This window comes from Merops nubicus, unplaced genomic scaffold (assembly GCF_000691845.1).
Source record: "Merops nubicus isolate BGI_N331 unplaced genomic scaffold, ASM69184v1 scaffold1692, whole genome shotgun sequence".
Taxonomy (NCBI): Eukaryota; Metazoa; Chordata; class Aves; order Coraciiformes; family Meropidae; genus Merops; species Merops nubicus.
Genome location: NW_008594041.1, coordinates 21,459 through 44,797, shown reverse-complemented (window position 1 = coordinate 44,797; position 23,339 = coordinate 21,459). Strand labels below are relative to the sequence as shown.

At 37.8% G+C, this 23,339-nt stretch overlaps 1 protein-coding gene and 1 pseudogene across 1 annotated transcript in view; one reads left to right on the top strand and one right to left on the bottom strand.

Moving 5' to 3' along the window:
• The window catches only part of LOC103768445 (ryanodine receptor 3-like), a gene marked incomplete at its 3' end in the record, with an annotated part of 119,186 nt that overhangs the window by 83,905 nt on the left and 11,942 nt on the right, over positions 1–23,339 (bottom strand).
• On the top strand, positions 11,255–19,256 carry LOC103768444 (annotated as a pseudogene).

Genomic DNA, 23,339 nt, shown 5'->3' with positions numbered 1-23,339 from the left:
AGAATCATGTCAAAAGATGATGAATTGGAAGCAACCTTTAGAGACTGTCTAGTCCTACCTTTGTGCTCAAAGCAGAGTCAATAGTAGTGAGGTGCTCAGGACCATATCCAGTCAGGTTCTGAACACCTCCTGAGACAGAGACTCCACAGCCTTTCTGGACAATCTGTTCCACTGAGTGATAATTCCCATCACAGAGGGGGAAAAAAAAAACAAAAACAAACCCCAACAGTTAAAAAATCAGGACTAGGATTGATGTTTGTTAGTGAAACTCTATCTAGACTCACAAGCACACAAAAATTTGCAATTCCTTCAACTACCACCACAGGCCCTCTGCCTAACTAATATCTGGGCCTCATACTTGCCACCTTGCCCAGTTTGTAGTTTGAAAATTACACAGTCATGCCCATGTGTAAAGAGGATAAAGTTGATCACAAAGTCCAAGTCATGTACACCATGCAGCTGCATGCCTGGAAGCATGAAACTCAGCACCGGATGAGGTGGCAAGCACTGGAAGAGGATGGCAACCATCACTAGATGTATTATCTGGTGTTATCTGGATGCCTGGGGGAGTGTAAAACAGGGCAGAGGCCTCGTGGTCCCAGTCTCCCATTTTATTTGCCCTAAACAAAAGGAGCCGCTACCTCCACCCATGCAGGTGTGATTTAACAGACGTTGTGGTATTAACATAAATGATAAGGTTGTCTATAGTTATCTCCACCTGGATGTATACCCTAGTGATGTAATGTAAAAGTTCATATATAAATAGCATCCCAATTTCAGCCTAAAAATCAGGACAGGATCAACTTGAAACCAAACCAACAGCCAGACGGATTGACGAATTTGCTCCTTCTCCGTTCCCCCCACTCAGGACACCTTGTGGGTAAGATTATGTCAGCTAACACTGAGAGATAGACTTTTTCCTCCCTGGATACATTTCACATTTTCTCCTCAAGTGCATTTTTATGCTTCCCTGAGTGTATCCTTGGCCTTTGTCATTACTTTACTGTTTCTTGTTCCACTGTATCTCTGTTCTATGGGCTTGTCCATTTGCCAGGCAGCCAGGCCTACAGCAGGCAAGTTGTTACTGTTGTTAGTATGTGTGTGTGTGTGTATAGTGCATCGTTGTTAGTGATAAACCTTTAGTTAGACCTGGAGCTTTTATCACCAGCAATCCAAAAGAACCTGTTGCTGTAAGATGATTACTATTTGTCTCCTGATGTGCATCTGTTGTATATTCGGTGCTGGCCTCACAAGACCGGATTTATTTCTCCATTTTTGCAACACCATGCACCCAGGTTATGGGAAAAATATAAACTTCAGTCCCCTCCAGCAACTGATGCCTTGGCACACAGACCCTGCAAATAGTAGTTTCCACTCTAGCTGCTCACGCTAACACCCTCACTTCATTTCCCTCATGCCAGATCCCCACAGATTGCACCTAGGATGCACAGGACCCATGACCCATAGTCCCACACCAGCAGCTAATACTGAAATTCTCACTTGCTCCATTTGTTGATACAAACACAAGTGTCCCCTCACCCAGAGTCTGATTCAAGTTGTGGGCTCAAATTCTCTCATCCCTGTTCATCCAACAGCGGTCAGTCCTTCTAAGATCCATAGCCCCAGAAGCTACTGATGGAGATACTCTTCTTGCTCTAGTTGCTGGCATCACAGGTACAGAAGCCAAGGTATGATTCCCATTGCTGACTCCAAATTCACTCCCTCTAGCTTGCCCTGTGGCTAACACTTGATCCTTCCAGCAATAATGCACAGGGTAGAGAGCAAGATTACATGAAAAACAGTTAAGAAATCATTTAATAGGAAGATAAAGTGCAGTGATCATTCACAGTGCTGTCAGGCAAGCATACTAAGGGACACAATTTACACACAACCAGGTCTTTTAATATCCCCTCCTCTCTATCCCCTAACATCACCTTGCTCTTTCCCAATCTTCCTCACCTAAACATCTCTTCCTAAGTTTTGCAGAGTCCTACAGAACCTCCTCAAATATTCAAAATCTTCATGTTTGCCTTATTATCAGTTACAAAGTCCACACTAGCCTTCTCCAAAGTGCTGGCTGTAGTTTCTTAATGGACCATGAATTAATAGCTGAAGAGATTTGATTTTTGTTATTGTCACCATTTTCCCATGTCTACTAGACTTGTATCTCTGTGTGGTTTTGTTTATCTAACAATTCCCCCACTTCATGCTTTCTTCTCCACTTATTCCTTCTTTTAAGAATGAAAAGAAAAGATTCAGCAAAGATTTTAATGCTACTCAGGGAAGGAAATATGTTAGGAAAGAACCTACAGCATGCTCAAAGTTTTTAATTTCAAAACCAGCTACACAAGGTGGACTTCTTGATGAGTGGTTTATAAAGCAGAAAAAAAGCTGCAGGCTTCACAGCATGTTAAGTTTGCATGTGATCAAAACGCATGACCTAAAATGTATGGAACATTGGTGGTTTTCCAGTGCTATGCCATCATAAACAACTTTGGTTCAACCCACTGCTGATGCAGATACAATGCAGCACACAGTTGTAAGTGATAAAGCAAAAGAACATTTCACTTTTCCTATTTCAGGTGCAAACACTTCTTCTGTTTCAGAGTTACAAATTTTCTTCCTTAAGTTTACAAGTTATTGTGTGCCTGCCTGAACTTTCAAAATTCATGATTGCACTGCTTGCTTCCATGAAAGACCAGTTATTGCTGCTGGAGAGCTAAATTAGATCTTCTAATCAGGAATACTGAGACTGATTTTATACTTAAATGCCCCAAGTTGGATTCATATCTTTCTGGACATATGAAAAAACAGAAGGAAATCATAAAATCTATCACCAGTTGAAGCTGCCTTGTGGGGGAACTGTTGAATTCCCACTCTGTGTTTCTCTCACAGAAATTACTGCTTGACATCCACTATTTTAAAATGTTAATGTACACAAAACTCATCTGAGGTAAGAAAACTATTTACTTAGGAATATTCAGTTATTCCATGGCACTTTTTTTTTTTTTTCCAAATCTAGACCCACATTTTGCTTCATATAGACTCTAACTTTTTGTTCACCTAAATCTGCAACAGATAAGCAAAATGTCTGATTTTACTACTGCCAGGTAGATCAGCAGGTGGTGTTGCTTTAACACTTTCCCTCATCCTTAAAAAAACCAAACAGAAGTAGAGGTGAGATAGGCAGAGATTTAGAGTTACCTGTAGGACCTTCTCTTCATATTAATTTTCATAAGAAAACCAGAGAAGCTATGACCCAAAATATAGATAAATAAAATTTCAGATTTTAATAGAACAACTAGAATTAAATAAATAGTGAAAATTTTGTGAACTCCACAAAATATAAAGGATGTTAAGGTACTTGAATGCATCCAGGGGAGGGTAACAAAGCTAGTGAAAGGAATGGAAGGCATGTCTCATGAGTGGCTGAGGACTCTGGGTTTTTGGGTTTGGAGAGAAGAACACCAAGGGGCAACTTCATTGCTCTCTTGTTTCCTGAGGAGAGGAAGTGGAAAAGGAGGTGCTGATCTCTTCTCCCTGGTATGTAGCGATAGGATGTTCAGGAGTGGTTCAAAGCTGCAGCTGGGGAGCTTTAGAATAGACATGAGGAACCATTTCCTTACTGAGAGGGTGGCCAATCACAGTAACAGGCTTCCTAAAGAGGTAGTCAATGCCCCAAGCCTGTCAGTGTTTAAGAGGTATTTGGACAATGACCTTAACAACATGCTTTAACTTTTAATCAACCCTGAAATAGTCGGGCAGTTGGACTACATGATCATTGTAGATCCTTTCCAACTAAACTATTTATTCTAAATAGAAAAATATAAAGTTAGTAAGTAACGCTCAACAATATAAAGAGAGAAGCATAAACAACTATTGCCTGCCCATTTTGCCCCTGCATACAGATTCAAAGTTTGCTTCCAAGTTTGGTTTTACAAAAATCAAGTACTTTTTGTCCGGTAGCAAATCTAAGTGCTTAGAAATTTCTTTGTCTTCACTGGGGCCTCAATGGCTGCACCAAGTTCCTTTGAGAAGCTGTTACTTGAGCTGTAGCCTCCCACTTGCATGTTATTTCCAAGCTACTGCTACACTACAGTAGAATATTTCCACCCCTCACTGTTCCCAAGATAACTACCAGGAAAGGAATCATCCCCTCCTTCTCAGTCTGTCCAGTCCCAACTCAGCTATTCTTAAGAGAAATTAACTACAAGAAATATTACCTGTGAAAGATGGTTTTCAGGAAATAACTGTATGTTCTAAAAAAAAAAAGTAGACTAGCACAGTCAGTTCTGTTACTACTCTTGTTTAAGATTCACTGCAGAGAAGCAAGTGAAGAAACATGAGCAGATCTTAAAGGTCTTTTCCAATCTAAACAATTCTATAATTCTATGATTTATCATGATGGTTTTACTCAGATCAGATTGAAAATACATTCAGTTACAAATCAGGTGTCTGAAGTTAGAGAATGGATAAGAATCAACTTCTGTATAGCTGAGTCCAGACAAGACAAAAAGCTTGGAAATAACTACTAGAGCAACTAGTGTGACTCTTTTGAGTGCTCCATCTGTGTTTCGCATCTGCAACACTGGAATGTTACTAAATCTAGAATTGTAAATCTGTAAAAATCACAACTGCTGTAGCCTCAGTGTTTCTGTACTTACACATGTATATTCAGATGCTGCATATTTCTATGCTTTCTATTTCACATAGGGACTAGCAGGCTTTAAATACCAGTCACAGAGCTTATTCAAATGGGAGTGAATTGAGGGCAAAAACTTGAGTACAAACAAATTATCTGTTGAGAAGTTATATGGAAAGAATTCAACAGCAATTTTCTAATCACAAACAAGCTAATAAAAATTCAAGCCACTGATTTACTCAAACAATGAAGACACAGTTATACAACAGAACTGAGAAAAATCTTTTCAAACTAGCATAACTGGTATCACCTTCTCCCTCCTGTAAACTCTAGTACTCACTTGCTTTCATACCTTATCCTGAATTAACAAATCATCTGGCTAGATTGCAAACTTCTGTCCTGGTTTGAATAAGAACAGAAATAATTCTCTTCAATGGTTTTACTTTCCAGCTCTGTTTCTTCTAAGTAACTGCATTTGCCTTCTGTAAAAATCTGCCATTAAATTCAGAGTCTGCTTCTAGCAGTGGTAACACTTGATGTTTAGAGTTAGTACCAAGGACTGGAGTGTGCAGAAAGCCTCTTGCTTACACTTGCTCTTGTGGAGACCAACCTCACTGCTAGATCTTGTGTGCCACGTGGAGGGGGTTGCAGAAAGCAGAAGGCTGCACCTGGGGGGAGGAGTGGACAGAACAAGTGGCCCTAAACTTACCAGTGAGGAATTCCATCCCATATACATAATATTCAGTATAAAGCTGAAGGATCTTGAGGGTCAGTTTCTCTTATTCAGTGACTGGTACCTGAGGATGACTCTGTCCACTCTGCCTTCAATTCCGATCTGTATATTCTGAATCCAGTTCCAGAATCAATCTCCTCAATCACCTAGTTACTGTCTGCTGCTGAGTCCAGTCTGGGACTTCTCCAGTGCCTCCTCCACAGCATCAATGGTGATGGTGATGTAACTACCACCAGGGGTTTTATATATATCTATTCCATGTTATTATTATTTTAATGAAAGCTGTTTTAGTTTTCTTTCCCCAATCTGTAAGTCTCTCTCCCTTTTTCCCTTTCTCTTCACCTTTTGGGAAGGGAGAGGGGTAAATAGAGAGCATGTCATATCTCTAGTGACCGGCCCAGCCCTAAACTTTGACGATTTGTTGTCTCCATATGAACATCATCTTGAATTATCACCTGGGAGCCAAAAGAAAGCCAGGAGGTTGAAGATGAGTAAAAACCATATCACAGAATATAGCTGAAAATAGTAACTGTAATTCCTATAAAAGTCAGTAATCATTAGAATGAAGTACAAAGCATAGATCTTTAAATTATTTTTTTTTTTTAAGATCTGTATAATATAACCTTCTGTTATATTAGTTTTACTAATCCAATGCTGAACTACATCTTACCAACACCAAATTTTTGCAGCTGTGGAATTTTTCAAGTTTTTTTAGATCCTCATTCATAATTAAATAAACAACATAGGACTACTTATTTCCATCCCCAACTTTTTTTTTTTTCTGGTTGTTAAAGCACCCATAAAAACCCCAAACCCTACTTCTTAGTTGAAATAACACAGAGATATTTTAACAGTTGTTACTGACACATTCTCTGACACTCTGATCTAGGTAGCTTTTTGTTTAGAGAATAAGTAGTTTGACCTGGAAGTCACAATAAATTTCCAGTAAAGTCTCACTTATTGAACAACCATACATATTTTCTAAAAATTAAGATATTACATAAACTCTTTACCAGACTTTATTTTATTCATTTCAGTTTCAAAAATAGATGCTTGAAGGTACACACTATGATTTGTGTTAGATACAAACATTAGGAAGCAAAGACAGATTCTTGCCTGAACTCTTTTGTTTAGATCTACTTCACTTGCACCCCTGAGATAAGGTTCCTGAAAATCTGAGTCTGGATCTAAGTTTCCTGCCTCTGGCCCATTTATAGGGAAAAAGGAGCCCTGATTATTAATTGAGAGTGGGTGGGATATCTTCTGGACAGAAAATACTGGGAGTGTTGTATAAGGTTCTGTTCACATAGTGAAATCTATAAAATGCTTTTTAATCTAAAGATAAGCATCGCTGAATATTTGACTTCAAAATAATCTGGGGACCCAGGTGGCTCCGAGTTGATTTTGAATCAGATTCAGAATTTAACTTTAGTTGGTTAACATTGATATTTCAATCTACTATGAATACAAAGTAAAAGATGAAGTATCAATGTTAACTACCACATGCAATCCAAATATTTTCAGACTGATGCTTCTTGAGTTTCAGTCAACGAACCTACAGTAAGAAATATGAGTTGCCACTAAGAGAGAAAATGCAGAAGATAACTCCTGTAGTTACTCAGCTCATCAGAAGTTAAAACAATTGTTTTACATCAAATCCCACAGAAAGCAAAAGGTAAACATTTACTGCACCTAACACAAGCATTTCAGAGAACTGCTCTGTATAATTCTTTCTAACAGTGAAAGTTTTGGCTGATATTTGAAAAGCTAGTCAGAAAAAAGTTACTGAATGTCAACAGTACCTTCAGAAAAGCACAACTCATTCAGATGTGCATTAGATTATTTTTGCATTAGATTATTCTACTATTACTTACAATATATAGAACATTACAAAAGTTTTGCAATATTATCAGCATCAGGCAGGAAATACTTGACAAGTGGCAACAGCCTTGTCATTCTTGGCAACCATCGTTATAACCATGACTCAACAATGGTTAGATACTTCAAATGTTATTAAAAAAAAAGTTAAAAAAATCACACCCCTCCCCTGCCAAATTCTGTTAGAGCATATTCTGTCACAGAATATATTACAGTGATATTAATCAGGTAGAAATTATTTTATATAAACCTAGCAAGCCACATAACTCTTACATTATTCTGCCTTCACTGTAGTCAATAATACACGCCGCTTGACAAAATTTTTTTTCGAACAGAAACTTTTTTAAGGTCACAATAACAGGACAGAATTCAATCTATTTGTCTTCATGTAAATTCTGCTTAAACTTTATAAGTTCACATGTATGTATGATGAGGAAAACCATTTTTGCCCACGGAATAAAATGTCTTTCTCCCTAGACAAGATTTTTAGGCAGAAATAAAGAACAGTAGGATAACCAGAAAGAAAAACCTTCAACTTTATTTGACTTTTTACTAAACAATTGACCATGTGAAAGGCATGGTTTGGTGTTTTGTTTTTTGTTTGTTTGTTTTAAATGACTGTACTAAAGAAAATTACAGGTATGGATAGGGCTGTTTAGTCCCAAAATACACAACTTTCATTATGTTGAATATACAGTGCTTAATCATGTTATGATTAAGCACACGATAACAAGGAATTTTTTTCACTTTTCAGTTATTTACTATATGCTGACTGCTGGTGTTGTCAGCTGTTATCTTTCAGATGAGAAAAATGAAATTTCAGATCAAAATAGTAGACTATATAGTGTCTTCTGTCACTTTCAGTGGCATGAAATCCCTCAGTTGTGGCTGTTACAATAAAACCCTCAGGATAAGCCTGAGTTAATTGTAAGGAATAGTATTTCCTTCACAGACACAAGAAACTAAATAACTAAATCATAAACACAGCAGACAAATGCATAAGCATATGGGGCATATTTTAAGCATTTTAAGCATATCTTAAACTCATAAGACCCCAAATTAAAGACAGACTTTTGCCAGTTAATTTAATGAAAGAAATTAGCCCTTCTGCACTTGCATTTTTGAATAAGATTACAAATATATTAACCAATCCTATATGACTACTTGTCTGCAGTTTTATAGGAGAAATCAAAAATGTTGTATCTGATAAAAAAAAAAAAAAAAAAAGTTTTAACATGTTTTCCAAATACTGTTATCTATAAAATCAGATTTCACAGTAAGGCAGTGAGTAAGCTTTTACATCTATTATATGACTGAGACAGACATACACCACTAACAGTTATTCTAAGACAGGAATTATGAGATTTAATTCCTCATACTGTATGGGCATCTACAGTTTATTAGTACAGTCTGATAATGTATTATTTGCAGACATACTGCAAATAAATTAGATACACTTATGCTGTGGAAAAAGCAATCGCACTGCAAGGACATCACTCTAACTTTTTTTAAATTTTTCGGATGAGACTGTTGACATGATTTTAATTATAGTAAGAAAGAAAAGGCTGTTTCAAGTAAGACTGACTGTCTCACACACAGACAAATACTTCAGACCTTTTTGAAGCTTTATTGGTTCAGTCCCCTACAAAGGGAATATGCTAAAGTATGAAAGAGTTATATGTTCACAGAAAGGTAGGTATGAAAATAATTATGTTGACTCTCAAGTTTTTTATACTGCAACTAGAGTGGCAAAGAGCTCTTTGCCGTGTTCAAGTTTTCTCACACTCTCTCCTCCATCTTCAACACAGCAGTTTTATTAGTTCAAATTAGAATTGGCTAGAATAATAGAAAACTTATAACCTATTACACCTAAACTTAAAAAAACCTCTTCAGTTCTACTTTCTTGGTTCTGTGTCTGTTCATTAGTATAAGGCTCACAGACATCTGAAGCTCCAACACAATTATTTTGTTCTTCTATTTTCAACCATATCCACTGAAGGAAAATCTGCTTATGAGGACAAATAAAACTGCTGAAGTGTCCTCCTATTTCTAGATCAAGGTTTCCACATCACTACAAACTTCACCCAGTCTTTCTCTTTCAAAATGTTGCATTTCTAGTTACAAAATTCACAGAATATCAACTTAAGGCCTGTACCAATAATTTTTTTGTGTTTTTCATTTTATTTCGAACTCAAAAGGTGACTTCAAAGATTCACAGCAACCTGCCTGACACTAGCTATTTATAAGTTGCACTCTATACAGAATCAACAAAATCTTAATAATTTTAGATGTGTTTTAGACTGTTGCTCTTCTCCATGAAGTTCCCACAAGAATACTTTCAAAACATGAAACTTACCTAGCCTAGCTATCAGTTCCTCCTTTTCAGTTTTGCTTGTCTCTCATGTCCTTTCCTTGCATCATCTCTCACCTCAGTCTCTGTCATATATTGATTTTCTTCACTCTTCATTTACCATGTCAATCTTGTAACTGCTTCTCTGTGTATTCTGTCTTCTTCACCATCCACCTCATGTTTCTACTCAGTTAAAGGAGAGTTCAGGCCGCTTCTGACGGGCATAGATATACCAAATGCCCAACTAATGCTTTTTTTTTTTTTTAAGCATAGCAAACTGAAGATCTGCCTGTTACTAAACTGAGTCTCTACTGAAAAATATACAACTGTGTGCTGTCCTGGGTAGTGCTAATAGACCTCCATTAAGTTAATTCGTTCCTTATTTCTAAATAGTCCTAAACATAAAACAAAGATCTCCTTATCCCTACACTAATTCTGTTCTTTGAAGTATGCCATCATACATATTCCATTCAAAGGTCATTTCACATATGCTACATCATTGTTTGATCACCAACTGTAAGGATCAGCAAAATGTAATGGGTTAGAGACTTGTTTACCACGTCTGTCTCAGTTTGTCTGCAAGAGTCTGGGAGCATCTGTTTAAGAGGCACACACCAGTCAAAAGACCTTCATGTCATACAAGCATATCCAAAAACAAAGAGCCTGTGTATTGTCATTAGCAGCAGTGGCTTTTACCACCTCTTACACATACCCATATGGCCAGAGGAACAAAATGTCCCATTTTTCTCTACTTCTCCATCACTATGCCTCCTATTGCCTTGTTGTACAGCTCTTTACTGCTTAGCAGGATCTTTATCTCTCCACCACTTCGCTTTTGAGTTCTGCATGGGAACCACAAATGGGTGAACATGATGTATTTGCAAGATGGTAGCACCCTTCTTTCTTTGTACCTCAAAAGCTACATATCTATCTCCTTCCTCACTGGATCACTTCATGCACTGGCACTTTGTACCCTGGTATTATCTCTACTTCTTTACCCAGATATTAGCTCCTGCCCCAACACAGGAGCTAACTGAGGAAAACAGAATAAAAAGACAAATTCCATCTCAATTTGTCAGAAATCAAAAAGAAACAGAAAAGCAGATACAGAACCTGACAGGAAGGAAAGTACAAGACAAAAGTATTCTTCAGTAGTTATTTCACGAACTGTATACAACAAGCAATGTGCTCAACTAAATCTGAAGGGCTTATATCACAGAGCTTTTTCACTACCATTTCCAGTGCACAAATACCTGAGATAAAACTAAGATCCTGTTTCCAGTCTAAGATGTACATCAGAAAACATAAGCACTCATAGCATGTATATGACAAACCAGAGAGCATACTTCATTTTTTAATACAATAATTATTATTGTTTGGTTCAAAACTGAGCCTTTCCCCTGTCCTTCCTGGAAAATACTGTACAGCATGTACAATCAAAATTTAAAAAGTTGTGGTCAGCGGCTCAATGTCCAAGACCAGTGAGAAGTGGCAGTCAGTACTGGGAATGGTGCTGTTTAACATCTTTGTTGTTGATATGGATGGTGGAAATGAGTGCACCATGCTGTGTGGTGCATTCGACATGCTGGAGCAAAGGGGTGCCATCCAGTGGGACCTTGACAGGCTTGAGAGATGAGCCTATGCCAGCCTCATGAAGTTCAACAAGGCCAAGTTCAAGGCCCTGCACCTGGGTCGGGGCAAGCATAAGTACAGGCTGGATGGAGTGTGGACTGAGAGTGGTCCTGAGGAGAAAGACATGGCAGTACTGGCTGATGGAAAGCTCAGCATAAGCAAACAACATGTTAATGCAGCCCAGAAAGCTAAGCTTATCCTCAGCTGCACCAAATGCAGCATGGTCAACAGGTCAAGGGAGGTGATGCTCTGCCTCTACTCCAGTCTCATGAGACCCCACCTGGACTATGGTATCCAGCTCTGGAGCCCCCAACACAAGAAGGACATGGACCTATTGGTGTGGGTCTAGAGAAGGCCACAAAGATTATCTGAGGGCTGGAATACCTCTCCTACAAGGACAGGCTGAGACTACTGGAGTTGTTCAGCCTGGAGAACAGAAGGCTCTGGGGATACCTCATTGCAACTTTCCACTGTCTGAAGGAGGCTTACAAAAAAGCTGGGGAGGGACTTTTTGCAAGGGCTTATAGTGATGGGACAAGGAGTAATGGCTTTGAACTGGAACACAGTAGATTTAGGTTAGCTGTAACGACGAAGCTCTTCACTAGGAGGATAGTGAGACACCAGAACACGTTGCCCAGTGAAGTTGTGGATACTCCATCACTGAAGGTGTTCAAAACCAGACTGGATGGGGCCTTGCACAACCCGGTCTCATGGGAGGTGTCCCTTGCCTGTGGCAGGTGGGTTGAAACTAGGTGATCTTTAAGGTCCCTTTCGACCAAACCCTTCTATGATTCTGTGAATACCTCCAATCTTTTCTGGTTATACTATGAGAGAATAGCTGGGATATCCATTAGCTAATACATTGTTACATTATTTTCATATCAAACTAATTGTACTAGTAACAGTTTTCATAAGCCATCAAGAGAAATCAGAACAAAGTTCAGAAAGCAGCAGTTCTGTGCATAAAGCTCCAAATTATATGGTGAAGCATGAACAGAAATTTTCTACTGCAGAAAACAGGCACTGTTAGCATAACTGCCAAAGCTTTTCAGCCAGCTGCGATTCAAAATGCAGTATACTCGACTAAGTGAATTGCATAAACTATTTGTTGTACACAGAAAAATTTGAAAAGGGTTATAAGGTCACCCAGACAATAAGAACATGTAAATACTTCTGTAAATTCCATTAAGATTGGACATGGATTAAAATGTAAAATTAGCATAAACAAGGCACAGCTGTGAACGTTGGAAGTATCTGGACTAATCTTTTAATGCAGGCCTGAGAAAACTCCCACACAGAGACTTGCTGAACTTTTGAATTCCATGTGATGCTAGTTGGGACATCTGATTTCTTTTTACATGACTGGCTTGTCACTTGTTTAACATCAGGCATAAGAAACGCTTTGATGGTAATGTGCTAGAAGAGTTGTAAGAGAATATTTTCTGAATACAAGAATTTCAGAATTATAGAATAACTCCAAAAAAACCTAATTTTAAATTGAAGTGATAAGTCTCGTTATTTATAAAAGATAAAACCATTTACATAAACTAGAGTCATCTGCTACAGCTAGCACTCTAGCACTATATTTTCATGGTGATTGTATGTCATTTATATAAATGACTGACTCAAACTTCTAAAAAGGGTTTATTTTTAAATATCTTGCATTGACTGGAGCTAGTTTAGGACTGTAACAAAAAACTGGCATTTACATTTGCTAAGCCAGAAACTGCTTAAGAAACTTTAGTATATTTTTATTTAAATACCTGGACTAGTGTAGCATGCTTCAAAAGGAATACACCACTAGTAAAAGTACAACCTACAGTTTAAGTATTCCATATGTATCTCTAGTTAATATTATACAATATTAAGATAAACATTTACAGCTAATTTGTTTGCACAAGCCTATTCTAAACCCTATATCTGGGAAAAACATATCCCACAAATCTTTCACATTCAGATCAGTCAGCCATTCATGACCTCAGCTACCTTCATGGCATAGCCTTCAAGTTACTCTTTCTTTGTTCTAAAAAAAAGAATAAAAACCATTGTCCCAAGACAGATTTCACCCTGCACTGCATAACATATGCTGAGAATTTAAAATAAAGCCTACCTCTTAAATAAAGTGCTTTTCAGAGTTTTGATTAAACATTTCACACTCAGCATCTCAGAACTGAACTGGCTGTTCTCGATAGATCAAAAAACTTGGTAATGGGAGAAGCCTGTACTGCATTTGAAGAGACTGTTGTCTCCCTTGTTCTTACAAGCCTTTATTTCTCTTTGCCTTCTTCCTTGCAGAGAAACTTGCCAATATATCTTCCTTAAATTTCTTTTGTTTGTCTAATAGCACAAATACAATGACTTGATTGCCACTTTTCTGCTTTTGGTACAGAAAGTACATAATTTCTTGTCTCTCCACAGTTCAAGTGTTAATCTCATATTTTAATTCCAATGCTTTCAGCTAAGTAACTATTTTATTTTATTCAGTGCTTTTTATTTATTACCCAAGCCCTTTTTTTCTACTGGAACTGGTCAAGCATACTAATGTTCTACTCTTTTCTGCTTCCTACCTTCTAGATAATATATTTCCTATAGCTTGGTCTCATCTTGGCTTTCACAGATAACTTTCAAAAATAAATGAAGCACAAACCTGATAATAAATACTCAAGAAAATCAATTTAATAATCAAGATAATTATTATAATCAAGATAATTATGGTGGTTTTGTATTATATTAAATTTTATCATATGATGTTTGATTATAGTTACAAGAACTATTTACCAGACAGATGTGATAGTTTATTGACTTTTTTAATTAGGACTTGGGGTCTGAGATTCTAGCACAACAAACAATCAAATGTTGGTCCAAGGCTGTGAATCTTATATCATTTCATGGGAAAGCAAAAATAAGAAAAAAAAAGCAAGCAGCTGTCAAATACACATGGATAAATAAGCTGCATTTTCTCTTTTGAATTAGGAAGTTGGTGGATTGAAGCTGAGGTAGGAAGTGGTATGACTTGCAAAACTATTGTGCCTTATGGGTCATCTGAGATAGAAGGAGAAGCCATCTAATTCTACTCGTTTCTATAGAAACAGAGATGTAGCTATATAAAATACTTACTTAGTGCTTCAACTATTGTAAAAGAAAAGAAATTAGCAAAGGTGTCTTATTTAAGTACAATCTCCTAAAAGCATGTTTGGGTTTTTTTAAAGGGTATTCAAAATTGTTATTCAGAAGACTTAATATCCTCCTTTTCTTCCCTCTTCTTTGAGGCTCTAATAATCTTAATTTTAAATAAAGTTTTCCATTCACCAAATTTAAGAAAATGCTGCAATAAATCAGATGTTGCATTAGCAGGCAACCAGTTTGGGGATACAAAGAACAAGTCAAATTATTATTACCCTAAAAAAGAGAAGTAGTAAAACTGCTGCTCTGAATTTCTCACTGTGTACCTGAAAACAGTTACAAAAGATAATTTGTCCCACTAAACAACAGTAGTTATGGGTTGACACACATTAAGACATTAAAAACTTACTGCACTCTTGGTTCAGATAGTGAATAAAGATTAATTACATTGGAACAGAAGCAATTTCAGACTACGTTAATTTTTTAAACAATTAGCGAAAGTTTACACCAAAAATACAAAGCAAATGAAATTAACAAAATAAAATTTCCATCTAGTGCATATCATCAGTGGAAATAACAGTAAAGGTGGATAAAAGAGGTGAGGAAATATTCATACTTTGATTTTTCATGTCACACTGAAATTCTACTCCAGAGAACAAGTTTTTGAAAAGGTCTGAAAGCATGGCTTAAAAAAAAAAACCAAACCAATTTAGCACACCAAAATAATATAAAGATCATTGCTATGTATCTCACTATCATTTTTATATTGGTTTGAAAATACACTACTTAAATAAGCAATGAGCATTTATTTTATAATTGCACATTAAAAGTAAGGAAAGGCTCTTCCTGGGTCACCTGACAACAGATCCTTTCCAGTTACACTACCAGCCTTTAAAACTGTGTTTTCCCTATTTTTAGAGAGGAAAGTACACTCTGAATATCTAACACAAAAATATTTTAGTTAATAAAACACAGCATAGCTTTGAAATGCAAGATCATGAAAGTTTTGGGGTTTTTTTAAAAAAAAAAAGTATGTCTCAATTCTGCGAGGTTAATCTGCACATTTTTTGGTTGTGAGTGCCACAGAGAGTATAAAACAATTTGAATTTACCTGCTCAGTGTTAAAAATATAAATACAAGTTCCTAGTGCTATAGCCACAACTCATCATGTGTGTTATCCCTAACAAACAGAAGTGAGAGGGGACTCCTATTCTGCTCATCAGTTAGAGCAGGTTGTCTGGCAGGACTTGAAACAGATTTGACTTGACTAACAGAACGATTGATATTATCATTCTAGAGGGCATTTAATCTTATGTTTTCTAAGCTTAGACTTTCAGCTAGTAGAGGGATCCAAGTTCTCTGACTGTTTTGTAAGCAGCATGGGACAGTCAGTAATTCAAAGTAACAATTTTTACTTTTAGTAAGATTCAGGTCCACAGAAATGGAACATTCTTTAAAAATGGTGTAGCTAGAGCAAAACATGTAGTACTATTAAAGTCTCTGATGATACAAGCAAATAAAACAATTTCATCTATAATACAGTTTGTATAGTTTTCAAGCTGTGCTAAATTTTTATATCTATGCTTTCTAAGTAGAAAAAAGTAATTCAGAATAATGACTAAAAAAAAGTAAAAAAAATTCCATCTATTGTGACTCCTATCATAACAGCAACATACAGATTCATTTCAACACAAAATCATGTGAAGGTCTCGGGCAAGTCATCAGTATTTCAGTATGGCTTCATTATAATGACAGCAACAACTAAAAAAACTAATCATAATCAATGATGGTAAAACAGAAGTGTAGGCAGAAGGAGTAATATCAGTTGAATTTAATGCCCTTGTAGATTACTGATGTAGTGTCTGCTTGAGAACAGGTATACATGGCGGGGGGAAAATCTGTGTTGAGTATGCAGCAGGCATCAGACAGAACTTTCCCTCCTTGGTTATACACAGGCGGCTGACTCAAATCAGTGATCTAGCCACTGACATCTCTCTGTGATTTATAGTGACCACTGTTGTTTTGAGGAAAGTAGAAAATACCCACCAACAGCTTTCTCCTCCTTTTCTTGTACATTCCACAAATTACCACGCAAATCTGGAAGTCAGCTATCTTAGAATATTCTTCCAGGAACTTGCTTCTCAAGCTTTGCCTGTGCAAAGGTTACTTTATTTCTTATGTACTAGGGTGCAGAACTCCTTGCAAAACCCTTGTACATTTCTTATTGTAAAACTTACATCCCCTAGTGTAATTTCTTTTTTGAGCATGAGACTTTCACTTCAATATAATTCTTTAGAAAGGAATTTGACACCTTTCACCTTCAACTTATCTTATGCTATGAAACAGAATGAAATGCATTCCTGTGTAACCTGCAGATTATCTCTGTCACAGCAGTTTCTTCTCTAAAGGTCACAAATATTTCAGCATCATTTCATGCAAGAATATTTCCATACTCGTCATACTTTCATTTCCCATGACCTGAACTTCAAAGGTGGCAAATTCAAAGGTACTGTTCCTGCAAATTGTGAGACTACAGCCTGACTCATCATCTTAGCATTCCTTTGTCCTTACCCTGTTTTTCTCTACTTGTAGAAGGAAAACATGAAAAATTATTCTGAAGCAATGACAATCTAAATGAGATGAACTGCATTCACATTTGACAAAACCTTGCTTAGGGGAAGAGGTAGGAAGGAAAGGCAGACTGTTAAACTGGAGTAGATTTAATCAGTAGATAAGAAGGTTTCTCTGCGATGAAAAGATTCCTTAAGAGTTAAACTGGATACGGTTACCATGGAGCTAAGACTCCCACAGAAAAAAAATACAGCATTTTCAAACATTTGTTTGAAGCACACAGACAGCTAAATAAATGATGCTGCACCACTTTCAGGCTTTACTAGGTCACTTAAATTCTACCTGACGCTGGAAGCTCAGGGGAGAGATTTTTACAGGCTTCTACCTAATACTTCAGCCGTAGCCTTTCTAATTTAGAACTCTTAGCCTGAGAACTGCAGAGTAGTTTCTTGTGCAATGCAAGACTTCATCGTGTTAATATAATTACTTATTAACAACAATGGTTGCAAGTAAACTGAGGGGCATGGCTTAAACTGTGAATGTAAGAGGGGAAAAAAAAAAAAAAAAAAGAAAAAAGAATGCTGACTAATCACAGAAGACCAGTTCAATGTCATGAGCATCATCAGGCTATGCTGCAAGTTCTTAAAATCTCAACTATGCCTGGAAAAACTGCATTGGCATCTGTATACTCACAGATTATTACTTATGTCCTGACCTGTGAGAAGTAACCTATATGTTCATCCTCCATCTCTTTGAGGAGTATCTACAGAGTTTCTAGACCTCTCCAACAATGAGCTAATGCACATCATTGAGAAGGATGACCTCAGTGTGAAACAAGGAGATACCGTGTTCAAGGCTATTCTGAGATGGATTGCTCACGACCTGCAGGAGCAGGGGGCAACACAGTGGGGTCTCAATGGGAAAGATCAGTGCTGTCACGGCATGGGCCTGGGCAGCTCTGCACTCACTTTGCACTTCTTGTAAAACTGGAGGAAACTGCAGCCTCCTAACATGCACAGAAAGAAATGAGCTTTCAGATCGTTAGGCTATTGCTGGCGCTGGGACACAGGTTGAAGATCCTTAGCTAGGGTTGGGCTGACCTTTTAAGTGCATGTTTCCTCATGTCTAAAGCTTAACTGCTCCTCACAGCCAGGAAGGGCCACATAGAATGATGTTATCTCTACATACAAAAAGTTCATAAACATTTTCCTAGACAAGCTATGCTATGCAAACAGCAGCAGCCATTAGGGCAGTTACAGTCCCTGCACAGGAAAGCACTGTGCCAATGCAGTGGCACTCCCTGCCATGACATTGGAAGACTTATCCTTGCACACTCCTTTTTGAACTAGCTAAAAATTAATTCTCTGGTTCTCTAATAAGCTTTTAGACAACACTGTAGCCTGAAATCAAAGCCATCCGGCATTGGAGCTAGCGCCAGTCAAACTGATGCAAGCAGAATACTTAATGCACAACATCAAAATGCATGATTATGTGAAGGACAATGAGGAATGTGAAGTTCTCATCATAAATGCACTGGCAGAAATGTACAGCCTCAATATGCATGGCCCATCTTATTCTGATTTCACCAACCCAATCAGCTTTGTCTGCCTTATACCACCTTGTTTGCTCTTGGAAACAAAAGCAAGGGGACCCCAACCAATGCCATTTACCAGATATTTGCTTGGTCCTATTTATCCTTTCCATGTTCAGCATTTAAACTCTGTAGAAGTGTAAAACCTGACAGTTGCACAAAATACTTTTGGAAGCTCCAGAAAGAACAAGGGAGCAGTCAGTGGTAAGCAAGCTTGTGTTCTGAGATCACATGCTCTCAGCAATGCTCGACCTGACGTCAGTGAGGTAGGACCAGTTAACATTTCACTTGTGCATTAAATTATTTGGCTGACTTAACAAGTGAGGAAAAACCTATTTCATTTCTGTACCTTTGGCATTCACAGGTAGGCAGAATTGATGGAGTCAACTAGCTTTGAAGCGTGGAAGCTTACAAGCCCATTGCCAACATATGGTGCACAGTCCCCATCGTGTTCAATCCTTGCAGCAACTTTGGCATTGAAGTGGTGGATGACCTTTTGTTTGTAGGTGGTGGCTTTAACAATTTTAGTACTACTTTCTACATCGGGTGTTATGATGAAAATGCTAATGAGTGGTACAATGTCCATGACACAGGCACACAGAGTAGTTCTCTGAGCTGCGGTGTGGTGCCAGATCTATCTAACACCCAGAAATACATTGTCAGACAAGACTACTAGATTAACAACTCTTCAAAGGAAGTCAGGTTCACTTCTTCAACAACTAGCCTGCCTGTGTAAACAGGTTCACTTATCTAATAAAATCTGAGCACCAAGCGAATGTATTAAATTTTCTAGAAGAAAAACAATTGAGACAGGTCAAAAGAATAATAGTATTTAAAACTTTTATTCTATGGCACCACAAAAATGTGTCTATGAGCCACAGCCTACATAGCAATTTAAAATAAAAGCTTAGTGATTCCAATGGTCACAACCACCCTGGGCAGTGCAACAGGCTTGGGGAAGAGTGGCTGGAAAGCTACCTGACAGAAAAGGACATTGGAGTGTTGGTTCACAGCTGACCAAACACGAGCCAGCGGTGTGCTGAGATGGCCAAGAAAGCCAACAGCATCCTGGCTTCTATCAAAAACAGCACAGCCAGAAGGAGCATGGAAGTGATTGTGCCTCTGTATTCGCACTGGTAAGGCCACTCCTCGAATACTGTCTTCCGTTTTGGCCCCATCAATACACGAAAGACACTGAGCTGCTGGAGTGTTTCCAAAGAATGGCAGTAAAGCTGGTAAAGTGTCTAGAGAACAAGTCTTAAGAGGAGCAGCTGAGAGATCTGGGGTTTTTCAGCCTGGAGAAAAGGAGGCTCAGGGGAGACCTTATGACTCTCTATAACTATCTAAAAGGAGGTTGTAGTGAGGTGGGTGCCAGTCCCTTCTCCCAAGTAACAAGCAGTAGGACAAGATGAGATGACCTCAAGTTATTCCAGGGGAGATTTGGGCTGGATACTAGGAAAAAATTCTTCACCAAAACTGTTGTTGAGTATTGGAACAGGCTGCCCAGGGAAGTGGTTGAGTCATGACCTCTGGAGGTTTTTTTAAAGATGTAGACGTGGTGCATAGAGACATGGCTTAGTGGTGGTCTTGACAGTATTTATGGTGGGACTCAATTTGAAAGGACTTTTCCAATATAAACAATTCTATGATTCTTCTAAGGAGAAAAGATATTCCTGGAATTCTTTCTGAATTAAAATTAAATTTCTTTTAAAACCAAAATCTCATACTGAAGAAAAAGAAGACCATCAAAAAAGAATATTTTTCAGAATACCAAAAGCAGTATAAAGCTCCTCTTTAACTGATTCCAATACACAGACTAGTGACCACTTGAGTACCTGTCATTTCATTACTTTCTCTAAAATGTCACAGAGAGTGACTGCACTGACACACAACCACACCTTTAACTCTGCATGAACCTGGGAAATATACTGCCACGTACCTACCAGAACCTGGCCTTAGCGTGGCTTGGGATACCAAACAGGCCCAGAGCTGTTCCCAGTAGGCAGTACAAAGTCATCCTAGAGAATTAGTTTAGCTATGTGCACATCAGCTTTTTCAGTTCACCTCAAAGCTAGAGAACTGACGGTGGCTATTTAATTTACTAGCACAGTCAGAGACTTTGCAGCCTTCAGAGAAGGGTTAAAAGTGTAGCTTGTTTCTTCTTAGGTTGGTCTCTAGGTTGACTTTATCTTCTTTAAAATATGTCAGTGTGGCCTTCCTATGAAAGCTGAGCAATTGCTGGCCAAGGAAATAGGAAAGTATTATGTCACTGTCCAAGAAGTGGTTGGCACCTATATTTAAGGCAGACTCAGCCAGCAGGAGTATAAACAAGACAAAGTTCTGGGGAAACCAAAGATCCAATCATATAGAAGCTAAACAAACTCAGGTTACTTATACCAGGAAAGTCAATGTGGAAAAGGAAAATAATTCTTCTTTATAAGTATATTGGTAAGTGACACTGTTGGCACACAAGAAAAAGAAAATCTAGAAATATATAAATACATTTAGTCTGAAAAACTGAAGGAAGATTATTAGATCAATAGATCAGCACCTTGACAAAAGAAGCACAGGAAAAAAAAATATAACTAGCTCCAAAATTGAACTTCAGTTCAAAATGGATTCAATTATTCAAAAAGTTCATTTCAGTTCTATGTTTCTGTGATATATAAATAAATGTTTCCACATGAAACAAATGTAAATGCAAGACTAAGCAGAGCAAAGATGTTTCAGATGGATGCTGTGTGGTGAAAATAAGGTGGAGACAGCAAACAATCAGAAAGACTAGAAAATCTCAGTGACTTTACAAATCTGAAAAGAACCTATGGAGATGAACTTCAAGGACTAATGACAGAAGAATTTTAGTATGCTCAGCAAAGGATCTTTTTTGTTGCATTCCTTCTGTGTTCAACAAGATGGGGCCTTGCTCATTTTTGAATATAGATTCCGTTTTGAAGTTCCTCTTTTCTACAGAAAATGCCTACTTGTTTTTAATTTTACATCAAGATCAACAAAACTCCTTCTAAGACTCCCAATTTTGTCGCAACACACATGTCAAAATGAATAAAAAGCCTGTCACACACTACAATTTCTTGAATTTTGTTGTGACCTCAAGCAACAAGAAGCAGTAGGACAGTTGTTCCCTCTTGAGTTTTTACAGCCTCAGGTAGAGCTAAAGGGGAAATAAGAATGAACTGGTGTCTCAGCCTCTCTCTCTTTCTAATCCTTTTGAGTATTTGCTACTAATACATGCTCACAGTGACAGAATATATAAAGATTCTTTGTCTCCCTAGTCAAGTCTACTCCTATACTTTTTTTTTTATTATTACTGTAGTATTACTATCCTTCTTGTCACACCAAAAATATCCATCTCTGTGGGATAATTGCACCTTAGTCTTTTCCATTTTCCTTCTTATCACATAAAATAATTCAGTCTTTTACAACTCAACCTTCCTTTAGCTGCCACCTCTTCAATCAAGCAAACTCTGCTTTCTGATGAACTTGTGGTACTAATCACACAAATAACAATCCACAAAATATTCAGATTTGGGGTTTGTCTTTTGTTTTGTTGGGGTGTTATCTACTATCTCCCACAGATGGAACACCCCTGTATAACCTACTACTGGGCTAAACCCCAGGTTTTAATTAGGGTTCATTTGAGATGGTTTAAGATAATTCTCTCATATTTGGCCATCATTAGACTGCTAGACTGAAATTACTACTGCTCAGCGTAACATAAGAAGTAGTTGTTCTAATTGTTTACTCTATTATTATTTCACACAGACAAAAGAAATTAGATTTCTGACCAGTTTTGGGTGTTCAGTATATGCATTAAATCTGGCTTTTTGAATCTACAAGCTTTCATATTTAGGACATTAGCCTTCCAACTAATTACTATTTAGCAACAGTACACGTTCATCACACACAACTACCAAGGCCTGACCATATCTGTAACATTCTATCAAGTTTTACTTCTGACCATCCCAGTAACTTGGAGATAACAGCAGGCACGGCCTGCAGCCAGTGATGGGAGCACAGCTAGTAGCCACAAGAGTCATGCAAGCTATGCATGTACTGAACAGAAAGTAACGAGAGTGAGCAGCAATTGCTATACATACATAACATTGTAACAGGAGAAGAAGTACTTGGGAAGAAGCAGGTGTTGCGTGTGCCTCAGAGAACTATTTTAGGACAGCAGCACATTGGCCAATATTGTCTAAGGCAACATTTCTGCCTATATTACGACTCTTCACCTTGAGTATTCCCCTCCTCCCCAAATGCTTACATGATGAATGTGCAGTTATCCTACAATCAAACCAATAACCTTACATGTGATCAGTATGGGAAAGTATAGAACCCACAATCTTTAAAGAGACCAAACAGTGGTCATGTGTGCCAAGAAGACATAAATCTCAAGAAACCAAACAGTGGTCATGTGTGCCTGACTACATAAACCTCTGCTTGAACAAAAAGGAGACAGAAGTTACCCTTGAGACATCACCTCAGTCACCAAAGAGAACAGCACCCACTCAGTGACACACGATCTGATGGGTGATAACTTCACATTGCTACAAGCTCACTACTTTTGCAATGTTTATACAATATAGCTACTTTTCAGTAAATAATAACTGTGTCTTTGCCTCTGTTCTCTGCTGCTGCACTTGAGGGCAATAGCTCAGTGACTTCTATTGTAACAACTGCAAGCTGCAGTTTGCTGTGAAAACATCTCAGTCAGGAAATGATAGGAAAAGAAAACAGTACACAGAAGTTGGTGTCTCAGTCTGGTGTTCTGAGATAGCTAAATTACACAGCTGGCCAACAG